The following is a 13,512-nucleotide window of genomic DNA, read 5'->3' on the forward strand; positions in this document are numbered from 1 at the left end:
ATGACGCTGAAGCTACAGAGCCTGGGCAGGGTAATATGGAGGGTCTGCTGTTGCCCATGCAGCAGACCCCCCCTCTCTTCGCAGCTGAAGGGTCCAAGGGAAAGACGGAGTCGATACAGCTTGGGTTCAGGTGCGCCGCAGGAGTTGCCGGTGTTGACTACAACATCAAACTGCCTTAGGGACTCCGGCTCCGGATTTTCTGTCGGGGTTTACTCCCTTAGCCTTTCCCCTGAAGAGGTATGCCGCAAGGCAGCGGAGGTTTTTTGGAGTCAGAGTTTACCTAGGAATAAACTTAACCAAAGAGGTAAAAGACCTGTACACAGAAAACTACATAACACTGAAGAAAGAAATTAAAGAAGATACAAATAAATGGAAGCATATACCATGCTCATGGATAGGAAGAATCAACATCATTAAAATGTCCATACTACCCAAAGCAATTTATAGATTCAATGCAATCCCTATTAAAATACCTGCAACATATTTCACAGACCTAGAACAAATACTTCAAAAATTTATATGGAACCAAAAAAGAGCCCGAATAGCCACAGCAATTTTGAGGAAGAACACAGTAGGAGGAATCACAATACCTGATATCAAACTATACTACAAGGCCACGGTAATCAAAACAGTCTGGTACTGGCATAAAAACAGACATATAGATCAATGGAACAGAATAGAGAGCCCAGAAATAAGCCCAGGTTCATATGGTCAACTAATATTTGACAAAGGGGGAAAGAACATCAAATGGAGTGAAAAGAGCCTCTTCAACAAATGGTGCTGGGAGAACTGGACAGGGACATGCAAAAAAATGAAACTAGACCACCAGCTCACACCATACACCAGAATAAACTCAAAATGGATCAAAGACTTAAATGTAAGCTGTGATACCATAAAAGTCCTAGAGGAAAAAATAGGCAGGAAAATTTCAGATATCCCACGTAGCAACATTTTCACTGATATATCTTCTAAGGCAAGGGAAATAAAGGAAAGAATAAACAAATGGGACTACATCAAACTAAAAAGTTTCTGCTCAGCTAAAGAAAACATCAGCAAGATGCAAAGGAAACCAACCATATGGGAAAATATATTCACCAATGACAGCTCAGACAAGGGATTGATCTCCAAAATACATAATGAACTCATACGACTCAACACCAAGAAGACAGACAACCCAATTAAAAAATGGGCAAAGGACCTGAACAAACACTTCTCCAAAGAAGACATACAGAGGGCCCATAGACATATGAAAGTATGCTCAACATCACTAGCCATCAGAGAGATGCAAATTAAAACCACAATGAGATACCACCTCACACCAGTCAGAATGGCCATCATCAACAAATCAACAAACAACTTGTGCTGGAGAGGATGTGGAGAAACGGGAACCCTGGTGCATTGCTGGTGGGAATGTAGACTGGTGCAGCCACTGTGGAAAACAGTTTGGAATTTCCTAAAAAAACTAAAAATGGAACTGCCTTTTGAACCAGCAATTCCACTGCTAGGATTATATCCAAAAAATCCCGAAACACCAGTTCAAAAGAACCTATGCACTCCAATGATCATAGCAGCACTATTTACAATAGCCAAGTGCTGGAAACAACCTAAGTGCCCATCTGTAGATGAGTGGATCAAAAAACGGTGGTACATTTACACAATGGAATTCTATGTAGCAGAAAGAAAGAAGGAACTTCTACCATTTGCAACAACATGGATGGAACTAGAGAAAATTATGCTTAGTGAAATAAGCCAGGCAACAAAAGAAAAATACCTTATGCTGTCACCTATTACAGGAAACTAATGAACAACACAAACAAATGAGCAAAATTGAACCAGAGGTATGTAAACAAGAAGTAGACTAACAGTAACAAGGGGGTAGGGGGGAGGTAAAGAAGGGTGTAAGGGGAAGGGTCAAGTAAAAAAATATATATATATATATGAATGACCCACAGACAGGGGCAACTGAGTGGAGACTAAATGTGGGGGAAGGGAGGGACAGGGTGCAGGGAAGCAAGAGGGCTAAAAAAATGAGACAACTGTAATGGAAAAACAAAAAAAAAAATTTTTTTAGTGGGGGAAAAATGAAAATATGAAGAATGGAAATGCCAGTTCAGTGAATATTAGGACAAAGATTTTCCTTCACGTTGTATATTTTTCTCCCTATTTGATCCCTCCAGAGTTTGGCATTCTAAACAAGTAAGTAATGACATAGGTTTCTTTGCATAGAACTAATAAGACCAGTTGTCAATAGAGGTTCCTTTTTTTTTTTTTTTGACCAAGTCTTTGACTGGAATATCAAGCCTAAAGGAAACATGCTTGGGCACAGATTGTTACCAGAAAATCCTGAGGAACTGGGAATGACTTTCAAAGGTAATAAAAGCCCGTGAGATAAAAGGCCTGGTACCATGGTTGGTTGTGCGGTCCACAGCAATCTTTCCAGGGAAGGAACGAAGGTTGTTTTCCTGAAAGATGGCTAGAAGGGACCTTAAGGCGCAATGAAAAACCAGAAAGACTTGGAAAAAACAGGTGTGTACAGGCAAGGATGAATGCCAGATATGTGGCTCAGCTTCTGTGCCCTGAAGAACAGACTGAGGGTCCCCCCAAATATTCCTTGGGTAAGTTCCAGCAAAGCAGAACTAAAGATCAAAAGTGACCATTTGCTGCTCTTGTTATGTTTATGCAAATGAACAGGATAAATTAAAAATGGACTTAATGTAGTCCCTTTAAAGACAAGGAGGGTAACCTTAGGGAGAAGAATTATTATTCAAGGAAAATCACAATGATCAGTAGTAGAGTATAAAATAGGTCAACTAACCGTCTTAAAAGTTTCTTCTCATTTAAAATATGGTTTCACTTGAAAATTAAACCATGTCTGTGATATCATCAAAGATATTCAAGTTGCAGGCAAATAGAATTTCAAGTGCCTTGCAACTGGATGTCTTCCCAATAAGACAGTCTTACAGATTTAGAGACTTGTTTGTGGGTTATGTTACATAAATTAACACGTGTTTTCTGTTTTCAAAGGACATAAGCCTATGATCGCATTACCTGAGTGATTGTCTGTACGCATAAGCCTCACTTAATACTCTCTGCAGCGCTGCCTCCTGAGACTCAACGGCTTGACTGAACTCAATGGCTGGGTTGGGGAAGAATGGGGTGGTCTGTGGGCCTCACTTTAAAACGGGTTTCTCTTTTCTATCCTAATGGCTTGGACAGAAAAGGCCCAGAGGTCTGAGAGGGGGAAAACCTAAACTATTTACCTCAGCCCAAACTAAGTATAATGGGCAAAAGGGTTTTGGACAGGTGAGATGTGCCTAGCACACCTTCTTACAAAGAAGCCCCCCCCTTTTTTTTTCCTAATATGGAACATTGAAAAATTAATCCCTGCCTTTTGTCATCTAGTAGTTATGGATTGAATGATGTCTTTTAACACTTTTCGCCAAATCTGTTGCCCCCAGAACACAACAAGGACACCAGTCTGTTAAACCAAGCACGCCGTTGACCGGAGACAGCCAACTGACCTGGAGTCTGCACGATCCTTCCCCATGTGGGAAGGCCACCCTCCCCTCCACACCCCCACTCTTATTAGGGTTTCCTGGACCCAAGGGTAGGTAGGACGATGACCATGTCCAGCTTGAAGCAGCTAGAGGAGCACGAGACCTTCGCCCATTGTCCTTTACAAGATTACAAAGGGTCCTAATATTTGAGAGGGGGGGGATAGTTAATTTTTACGAACCAGGGGTATGGACTTGGGGGGGATTGCTGGGGGAGGGGGGTGCTGGGTGGAGAGGAGCAAGGGGGAGAAAATTGGAACTGTTGTAACAATATAATCAATAAAAAACATTAAAAAAAAAAGAAAAGGAAGCTTAGGAAACAATACCATTTACAATTGCATAAAAAATACGAAGGAATAAATTTAACCAAGGATATAAAAGACCTGTACTGAGAGAATTATAAATACACTGAAGAAAGAAATTGAAGAAGATAAAAATAACTGGACGCATATAATGTGTTCATGAATTGGAAGAATTAACATCATTAAAATGTCCATACTACCAAAAGCAATCTAAGCAATATAGATTTAATGCAATTCTTATCAAGATACCAATGGCATATTTCAAAGGACTAGAAAAAATATCCCCAAAATTTATGTGGAATCACAAAAGACCCTGAATAGTCATAACAATCTTGAGAAATAAGAACAAAGTTGGAGTAATCATGCTACCTGATATCAAACCATATTATAACATAGTAATCATAAAGGCATGGTACTGGCATAGAAACAGACATGTAGATCAAAGGAACAGAATAGAGAGCCCAAAATAAACATATTCTCATATATGGTCAATTAATATTTGACAAAGGTAGCAAGAACATACAATAGGGTAAAGATAGGCTATTCAATAAATGATATTCTAAAAAGTGGACAGATATATGCAAAAAATGAAACCAGACCATCTTCTTACACCACACACAAAAATAAACTCAAAATGTATGAAATAATTAAATGTTAGTCTTGAAACAATAACTCTCCTAGAAGAAAACATAAGCAGTAAAATCTCGGACATTTCTCATAGCAATATTTTTCTGAAATATCTCTCTGGGCCAAGGAAACAAAAGAAAAAATAAACAAATGGTACTACATAAAAAAAAAAAAGGTGTTGCACAGCAAGGAAACCATAACAAAATGAAGAGACAACCCACTGAATGGAAGAACATATTTGCCAATGATACATCTGATAAGGGGTTAATATCCAAAATTGATACAAAACTTATACAACTCGACACAAAAAAAACCCCCAAACAATCCAATCTTAAAAAATGAGCAAAAGCCCTGGCCTGGTGGCTCAGTTGGTTGGAGCATCATCTCATACCTTAAAAACTTGTGGGTGGGTTTGATCCCCAGTCAGGGCACATACCTAGGTTATGGGTTCAGTCCCTAGTTGGGATATGTATGAGAGGCAACCATTCTATGTTTCCCTCTCACATCAATGTTTCTCTCTCTCTCTCTCTCTCTCTCTCTCTCTCTCTGCCTCTCTTTCATCAATAAACATATCCTTGGATGAAGATATTTAAAAAATGGGCAAAGGACCTGAATGGACACTTCTCCAAACAGAACATACAGATGGCCAATAGACATATAAAAAATGATCAACGTCACTAATAATCAGAGAAATGCAAATTAAAACCACAACGAGATATCACCCTACACCTGCCTATCATCAACAAACAACAAGTACTAGTGATGATGTGGACTAAATAGAACCCTCATGCATTGGGAATGCAGATTTGTGCAGTCACAGTGGAAAACAGTATGAAGGGTCCTCTAAAAATAAAAATGGAACTGCATTATAACCCAGTGGCTCCACTTCTGGGTATATATCTGAAGAAGCCTGAAATACTAATTCAAAAGAATATATGAGGGAGGGCAAAAAAAAAAAAAAAAAAAAACACAAAACACCTGGAATATATTTATAAAAAATTGTGTGTTTATTCTATGTTTATACTTCAGTCATCTTCAAAGTATACTCTCCATTTGTTGCAATAACCTATTGAGACATTTTTCCATTGCTCAAAATGGTTTTTGAACTTGTTGAATTTGATGCTTTTTAGTGTTTCTGCCATTTTTTGTTTCACTCCTTCACCATCGGCAAAATGTTTCCCTTTGTGGACTCTTTCATCTGAGTGAATAGGGAGGGTAGGGCACAGGGCCATCCCTTTTTTGGTCAAAAACAGCTGAGCACTCAGTATGTTGTGAGCAGGTGCATTCTCGTAAATCACCCATTATGAAATGGGCAAATGCATTGAAAGAGTTCTCAAAAAAATTTCACTGAAGCTGAATGCAGCCTCTCACAACAATGCCAGTTGGAACACTGATACAGATGGGTTCCTAGAACACTCACCTAGCAGTGGAAGCCTATACTTATAAGGGACCCACCCTTCAGAAGATAATTCTCTTTTCGGGGGCTCCCCATCATATGCATCCTTATGTTTTTTTTGTTGTTGTTGGTTTTTTTTTTGTTTTTTTTTGTTTTTTTGCAGTTTTTTTAACCAAGCTCTGGACAGTTTTATTAAAAAAAATTTTTGCTTAATTTACTTTTCACCAGTCTGTTCTGGCATGCTTCTAATGATATCAGAATCACCTGGATCAACGATAGCTGTGTGCATACTCCTGTAGTATTTTCCACACGCTGTGCCCAATTCAATATTATTGCTACAGTAGTGATGGACACCAGTCTTGGCCAACATGGCATAGTACTCAATTTCAGATTTCCCCAAGGCTGGACAGTTGTTGGCGAGGATGACCAGTTTGGCTTTGCCTTGTCTGATCATCTTCTGAGTCTGCTTGTACCCAAGCATGTACTTCCCACTTTTCATAACAAGTTGGAGCCTAGAGTTGATCGACTCCAGCGACTTTTTCATCTTCTTTGTGGCCACGATCTTCTTGCCTGAGATGCGAGACAGACCCCTACCAAGTGCAGCTGCCAAGATGGTCGGGGTGTCTGCACCCCTATGTTTATTGCAGCATTATTAACGATAGCCATAATTTGGAAGCAGCCCAAGTGCCCATCAGTAGACAAGTTAATAAAAAAGCTGTGGTACATTTACACAATGGAATACTACTCAGTCATAAAAAAGAAGCCACGGCATGGATGGACCTGGATAGTATTATGCTAAGTGAAGCAAACCAGTCAGAGAAAGACAAATACCATATGATTTCACTTATATGTGGAATGTAATGAACAAAATAAACTAACAAACAAAATAGAAACAGATTCATAGAGACAGAAAAAACTGACAGCGGTCAGAGGTAAGGGAGTTTGCAGAGCTGGGTGAAAAAGTGAAGGGATTAAGCAAAAAAAGAAGAAGTTATAAACACAGAAAACAGTGTGGTGATTACCAGAGGGAAAGGGGGGAATGTGGGGAGGTAGAAAAAGGTAAAGGGAGATAAATGGTGATGAAAGGAGACTTGACTTGAGGTGGTAAACACACAATTCAATATACAGATGATATATTATAGAATTGTACATCTGAAACCTATATAATTTTATTAAGTAATGTTACCCCAATAAATTCAATTAAAAAAATTACTCCTCTGTTTTAAACCTTTGGTGGTTTCCCATTATCTTTCAACCAGGGCTCTCAACTTTGGCTCTTTTGACATTTGGGGCTGAATGACTCCTTGTCTGGGGGCTGTTCTGTGCATGGCAGAATGTTTAAGAACCACCCTACTCTCACCTACTAGATATCAGTACACTCCCCCATACCCTGACCCAACTGTAACAACCAAAAATGTCACCAGACATTGCCAAATGTCCCCTGGGGGAGGGGTGCAAAATCATCATGAAATTTTGGTGAGTTATGGTAATCTTCAAGGTCATTCTTGGGTCACATGCTCATCCAGAGAGCCAGGCTGGAGTCAGTTACACTTAGGATGGAGCAAGACTCTTTATATGTCATTTCATCATGCTACTCAGAAAGGCACAATTTCAAATTTATAAATTGTTTATTTCTGGAAATTTCCATTTAATATTTTCAGTCTATAGTTGATGACAGGTAACTGAAGATATGGAAAGTGAAACCCCAGATGAGAGGTGACTACAGTACTGTTACCAGGTGAAGAAAATGGATGTGAAGCTAACAAAACAATAAACAGACAGGAATGGAGATTCTTAATAGCATCCCCAAAATTCCTCTCTATTTCCCATTTCTCTGCTACCCAGTGACTGGCACTGGGATTGGTCAGGAGAAGTGTTTCTTCAGTGACTATTCAATAGTCTCTTCCATTCACAAAACTCTCCATCTGGACAGTCTGTTTTAATACAGGTAGAAGACAGACAATTTATAAATTTAAACCTGAGAGTTCCAGTCAAGATGGCAGCATAGGCAGACATGGCTCACCTCTTCACACAACCACATCAAAATTACAACTAAAATATAGAACAACCACCAGCCAGAACAATCAGGAAGAGTTGAATGGAAGTCTGACAACTACGGAATTAAAGAAACCACATCCATCAAGACAGGTAGGAGGGGCACAAATGTGAAATGGGCTGGTCTCTCACCCCCATGTGGTGGGTAAAATTTGGGAGAAATATATCAGGAGTGAGGAGCCCCAGCTCCACACCAGGCTCCTCAGCTCAGGGTTCCAGTGCCAGGAAGATAAGTCCCCACAACTTCTGGCTGGGAAAAACAATGGAAGCTGAATTTGTGGAAGAAACTGCTGGAGCCCCAAGCAGTTTCTCTTAAAGAACCCACACACAGACTCACCTACTCAGACTCACTCCCTCCAAGCTCCAGCACCAGAGTAGCAGCTTAAAAGGCACCAGTGGATTACAGGGAGGAACTGAAGGCTTTGGCATCAAGACCAGCAGAGGCATTTGGCTCTTTTCTAAAACCTCTCCCAGCAAGCTGGGGCCATATGTGAGACTCCAACAAACTGGCTAACACTGTTTGCCCTGCCTTGGAGATCCCCAGAGACTCTGCCACACCCAAGGCCACTCAAGCTGCTTTACCATGTGAATAACTGGTCTTGGCTCATGCTTCACAACTTCTAAATCTTATCAAACAAGCAACAACTGGCTCAACTGGCCTCAGTGAGCTCCTAGTCTGGCACTAGCAGCACCCAGCTTAGATTCACCACTTGGCTGAGACTGGGAATCTTCAATTCCAGCACAAGTAGCAGCCATCATAGCTTGCTTTATAGCTTAGGCAGGGGGCCCTGGGAAAAACACAGGCCTGCACCACCAGGGAAACCCCAGAGCCAATGCACCCAATGGACAGCTACAGACCATGTAAGAGCATCACCCTGTCCCTGCACAGCTGATGCTCCACAGAGGGCAGATATTGGTGGTCAGTGGTCACAGCCAGTCCTTGCAGCTGACAGGCCATGGGTAAATCCCTACTATTGATCTGCCAACAGCAACAAAAGCTCAACCACAAGAGGAGGGTGTACTCAACCCACATGAAGGACACACCTCAAGTACCCAGCTTGGGTGATAGGGGAGGCTGTGCTGCTGGATCCTATAGGACACTTGCTGTATTAGGCCATGCCACCAAGAGAGGGAGTCATAGCAGCTCTACCTAATACACAGAAACAAACACAGGAGGCTACCAAATTGAAGAGGCAAAGAAATATGGCCCAAATGAAGAAAGAAAGAAAAAAAAAAAAAGAACAAAACCTCAGAAAAAGAACTAAACAAAATGGAGATAACCAACTTGACACTGGTTATCAGGATGCTCAGAGAAATTATTGAGTATGGTCACAAAATAAAGGAAGAAGTGAAAGTTCTACAAAGTGAAATAAAGAAAAATATGCAGAGAACCAACAGTGATGGGGAGGAAGCCAGGATTCAAATCAATGATCTGGAGTAAAAGAAGAAATAAGCATTCACCTAGAACAAAAAAAAAAAAAAAAAGAAGAAGAATTGAAAAAAAAATGAGAAGAGGATTAGGAACCTTTGGGACAACTTTGAATGTACCAACACCTGAATCATAAGTAGTGCCAGAAGAAGAGGAAAAGGAAGAAATTGAAAACTTATTTGAAAAAAATTAAAAAAAGAAAACTTCCCTAATTTGGTAAAGAAAATAGACATAGAAGTCCAGGAAGCACAGAGAGTCCCAAACAAGTTGGACTCAAAGAGGATCACACCAAGACACATCATAATTAAAATGTCAAAGGTTAAAGATAAAGAGAGAATTTTAAAAGCAGCAAGAGAAAAGAGAGTTACCTACAAAGGAGTTCCCATAACACTGTCAGTTGATTTCTCAAAAGATACTTTGCATATGATATTTTTCTTTCTTTGCCTGGCTTATTTCACTAAACATAATTCTCTCTAGTTCCATCTATGTTGTTGCAAATGGCAGGAGTTCCTTCTTTCTTTCTGCTACATAGTATTCCATTGTGTAAATGTACCACAGTTTTTGGATCCACTCATCTTCAGATGGGCACTTAGGTTGTTTCCAGTACTTAGCTATTGTAAACAGGGCTGCTATGAACATAGGGGTGCATAAATTTTTTTGAATTAGGGTTTTAGGATTTTTCGGGTATAATCCTAGCAGTGGAATCACTGGTTCAAAAGGTAGTTCCATTTTTAGTTTTTTGAGGTAATTCCATACTGTTTTCCATAGTGGCTGCACTAGTCTGCATTCCCACCAACAGTGCAGTAGGGTTCCCGTTTCTCCACATCCTCGCCAGCATTTGTTGTTTGTTGATTTGTTGATGATGGCCATTGTGACTGGTGTAAAGTGGTATGTCATTGTGGTTTTTATTTGCATCTCTCTGATGGCCAATGATGTTGAGCATTTTCTCATGTGCCTATGGACCTTCTGTATGTCCTCTTCAGAGAAGTGTTTGTTCAGGTCCTTTGCCCATTTTTTAATTGGGTTGTTTGTTTTCTTGATGTTGAGTCATATAAGCTCTTTATCTATTTTGGAGATCAGTCCCCTGTCTGTGATATCATTGGCAAATATGTTTTCCCATATGGTTGGTTTCCTTTTCATCTTGCTGATGTTTTGTTTTGCTAAGCAGAAACTCTTTAGTTTGATGTAGTCCCATTTGTTTATTTTTTCCTTTATTTCTCTTGCCTTAGGAGATGTATCTGTGAAGATATTGTTACGTGGGATATCTGAAATTTTCCTGCCTATGTTTTCCTCTAGGACTTTTATGGTGTCACGGCTTACATTTAAGTCTTGGTTCACTGAGTTATACAGGTCTTTCAAATACAGCACATTTCATTACCCAATATATTTTTAAAATCATACTTGCTCACAGGAGCAGGTAAAGGCAAAATTCTAATTTTCACTTGAAACCTTTGACAACAAAAACTGTCAGTTGCTTTTCTTGAAGTGACAGGCTCATTTAGCTCATTTCTGAGAAAATGTCTGCCAGATCCCCAACCCTGAAGAACCATAATTTGCCTGTCAATTGATGTTTAAGTAAATATGGTGTACCATGGGGGAAAAGCAGCTATTTAGTTCAATGCACAGCTTATTCACACAAGTGTCTTTGCTGGAAACCAACAGTGCATTTTGGCATAAAGCCTATGTGCTTTATATGTTCTTACCATTTTGTAATATACAATGTTCAAGAGTTACTAAAATGTAATAAAATTGATACTTTTCTACCGCTTCACCAAGGGCTTTTCCAACTGAAACTAGCATTTTCTTGACTATAAGAGAGTAGTTCATGCTCAGGATCCAGCATTGTCACCCACAGTTGTTTTTGTCTCATCAGTGCAAATGTCAACACAGTAAAAAAGGAAAAAATACATCTTATTATTGCTATTAAGTAGTTTTGATGTTGCAGACCCCCATGGCATGGCCTTCGGTAGGGGCTCCTCTTACTCCCCAGGGGTTAACAACACCCTTTGAGAATACTGGGCTATAACATCATCATTAAGGACTTCAGCTTTTAGGTTTAAAAGACCTAGGATTGAATCCTACCTCTAGTCTTCACTAGCTTTGAAAATTTGGGACAGTTACTTCTCTGAGTTCTATTTGCTCATTAGTAAATTGGGTATAATAGCCACCCCATCAGGCTGCTGAGAGGACTAAGTGGGCTAACGCATGTAAGCACTCAGTATACATTTCCTGTTGTTATTTACTAAGTGCTCATGTTTCCCAGTGTGGCTCATACAGATTGCCTAAGGTTTTCATCACCTCATCAATGAGTATAAAAAGAATCAAGCCCAAGACATATCACCATATCACTACAAAAGACTTTGAGTCTGGATTCCTGGCAGGGTCTCCATCAGCTGTATTACTCTGGGAAACAAAGACTTGTGAAGATTCTTGAGGCCTAACAGAGCAGCAGAACAATGGCCTGGATGATTCTTTGCTGTTGGCAGAAAATGCAGATGGGCAGGTCCTTTCCAACCTGTTCATCACAGGAAGATGGTAACAACCAATGCCAAATTAGTGCTTGTACGTGCCAGGCACTATTCTAAGTGCTGTACAAATATTAACTTATTAAATATAAATGAGGAAAGTGAGACACAGAGAGGTTAAGTAACATGCCCAAAGTTGCACAACTTTATGTGGTTGGCTCGAGATGTGAAACCAAGCAATCTGACTCAAAAGGCTGAGTTCTTAACTATTACACTGTACCAAAGAAGCAGAAAAAAGGAGGGATTTTTTTCCAGAATGTTCTTTACTTCACCACAAAGCTTATATTTAAAAAACCCAATTTTGTTTTAAAACACCCTGTTAAAAGAACAGTTGGAGTTCATCAGAAACTCCAGGAAAAATGAAAAATGTACCCAAAAGCCATGGCAGGATTTTGAACAACTGGTTAGGTGTTAGAAAGGAGACTTCATTTGGATATTTTTCTTTGAATGACTGAAAGATTGTGACATTGAATCAGCAAAGAGGAAAACGTAATCCTAGAAAATAGTTTGGTTTTGCAATAAACATTGTGTACATAATCAAACTATGATCAGTTGTTTTCAGACTTCAGAATTGATCTATAGTCCCAATGTGGAAGACGTTAGCATAGTTCTAGAGCAGAATCCAAATGCAACGAATTTTGACAATGAAAAGTAAAAATGCAACTCACAGACATAGGTAGGTAAAGGGGATAATGTGAATATCCTAATTCTATAAGGTGGGAAGTTAGACATTCTACCCAAGGTAGATGGCAAAAGAAAGAAAGATTTATATTATTTTTTTAGACATTAGAAAGGTAATCAATACAGAAGGTGGAGTGAGCTAGCTAAATCCTCACCTATTATGGCAGAAAGTCAATAGATTATAAATCAAGAAATAGAGGGTGAACATATATGTAGAGATTTCGATGGAACCATGAGAAGAATAGAGTCAGAAATGGATAAAAAAAAAAAAGCTTGCTATGAGGAGTAGGAGTTGGGGTAGGGAGGGGTGAGCACTCCTGAGGAGAATGCTTGTCATTAAAACCTCTTTTTGTTATTTGATATTTTAAATTGTGTGCATAACTAAATGTCTTAATAAATTGTAAGATAATCTTTAAAAGTTTTTAAGTGAAGTATAAAGAGTTTAAACTTGAAGAGAAAAATATAACCTATCTAATCCCTTTGACTTAGTAGAGCAGAAAAATAGGGAAATGACATTCATTAGATATTTACTAAACTGGAAGTAGCAATCATATAAGGGGCAAGGGAATGAGTTATAGTGAGGGTAGAGGGGAAACTTTGCTTTGTCTGTTTTTGCTTTAAAAATTTATATTGAAAATGTGTTTTTGTATTATTTTTATATTAAAAGTATTTTAAGTAAGAAACATAGTAGAAAAATATGCTACTCAAAAGAACATGACAAAAATTAAATAGCCAGGATTTTTTTTTAAAGAGAGAAATGTGTAGTCATTTAGTTTGTCTCCATAGATTCCTAGAGGTAGTTATCATCTCATTTTCTTCCCGCTCTGCTTAGGGATCAGAAACCAGGAGGCTGAATTCATTTTTACTACTGCCCCAGCACTTTGTAGAAGCCAGTTTTTCTCTGTTGACCCTACAGAAGCTTTTGGTGCATTTGGCAAGTGGT

General features: G+C 39.2%; 1 protein-coding gene and 1 pseudogene across 2 annotated transcripts in view; both read right to left on the minus strand.

Annotated features, from left to right (window-relative positions):
- CACNG3 (calcium voltage-gated channel auxiliary subunit gamma 3) overlaps nt 1-13,512 on the minus strand; it is a 117,129-nt gene that overhangs the window by 87,363 nt on the left and 16,254 nt on the right. The gene's annotated exons all lie outside the window — the stretch shown is intronic.
- LOC150009755 (large ribosomal subunit protein eL30 pseudogene) lies at nt 6,094-6,435 on the minus strand (annotated as a pseudogene).

Source organism: Furipterus horrens, unplaced genomic scaffold (genome assembly GCF_987537825.1).
Source record: "Furipterus horrens unplaced genomic scaffold, mFurHor1.1.pri manual_scaffold_5, whole genome shotgun sequence".
NCBI classification, from domain to species: domain Eukaryota; kingdom Metazoa; phylum Chordata; class Mammalia; order Chiroptera; family Furipteridae; genus Furipterus; species Furipterus horrens.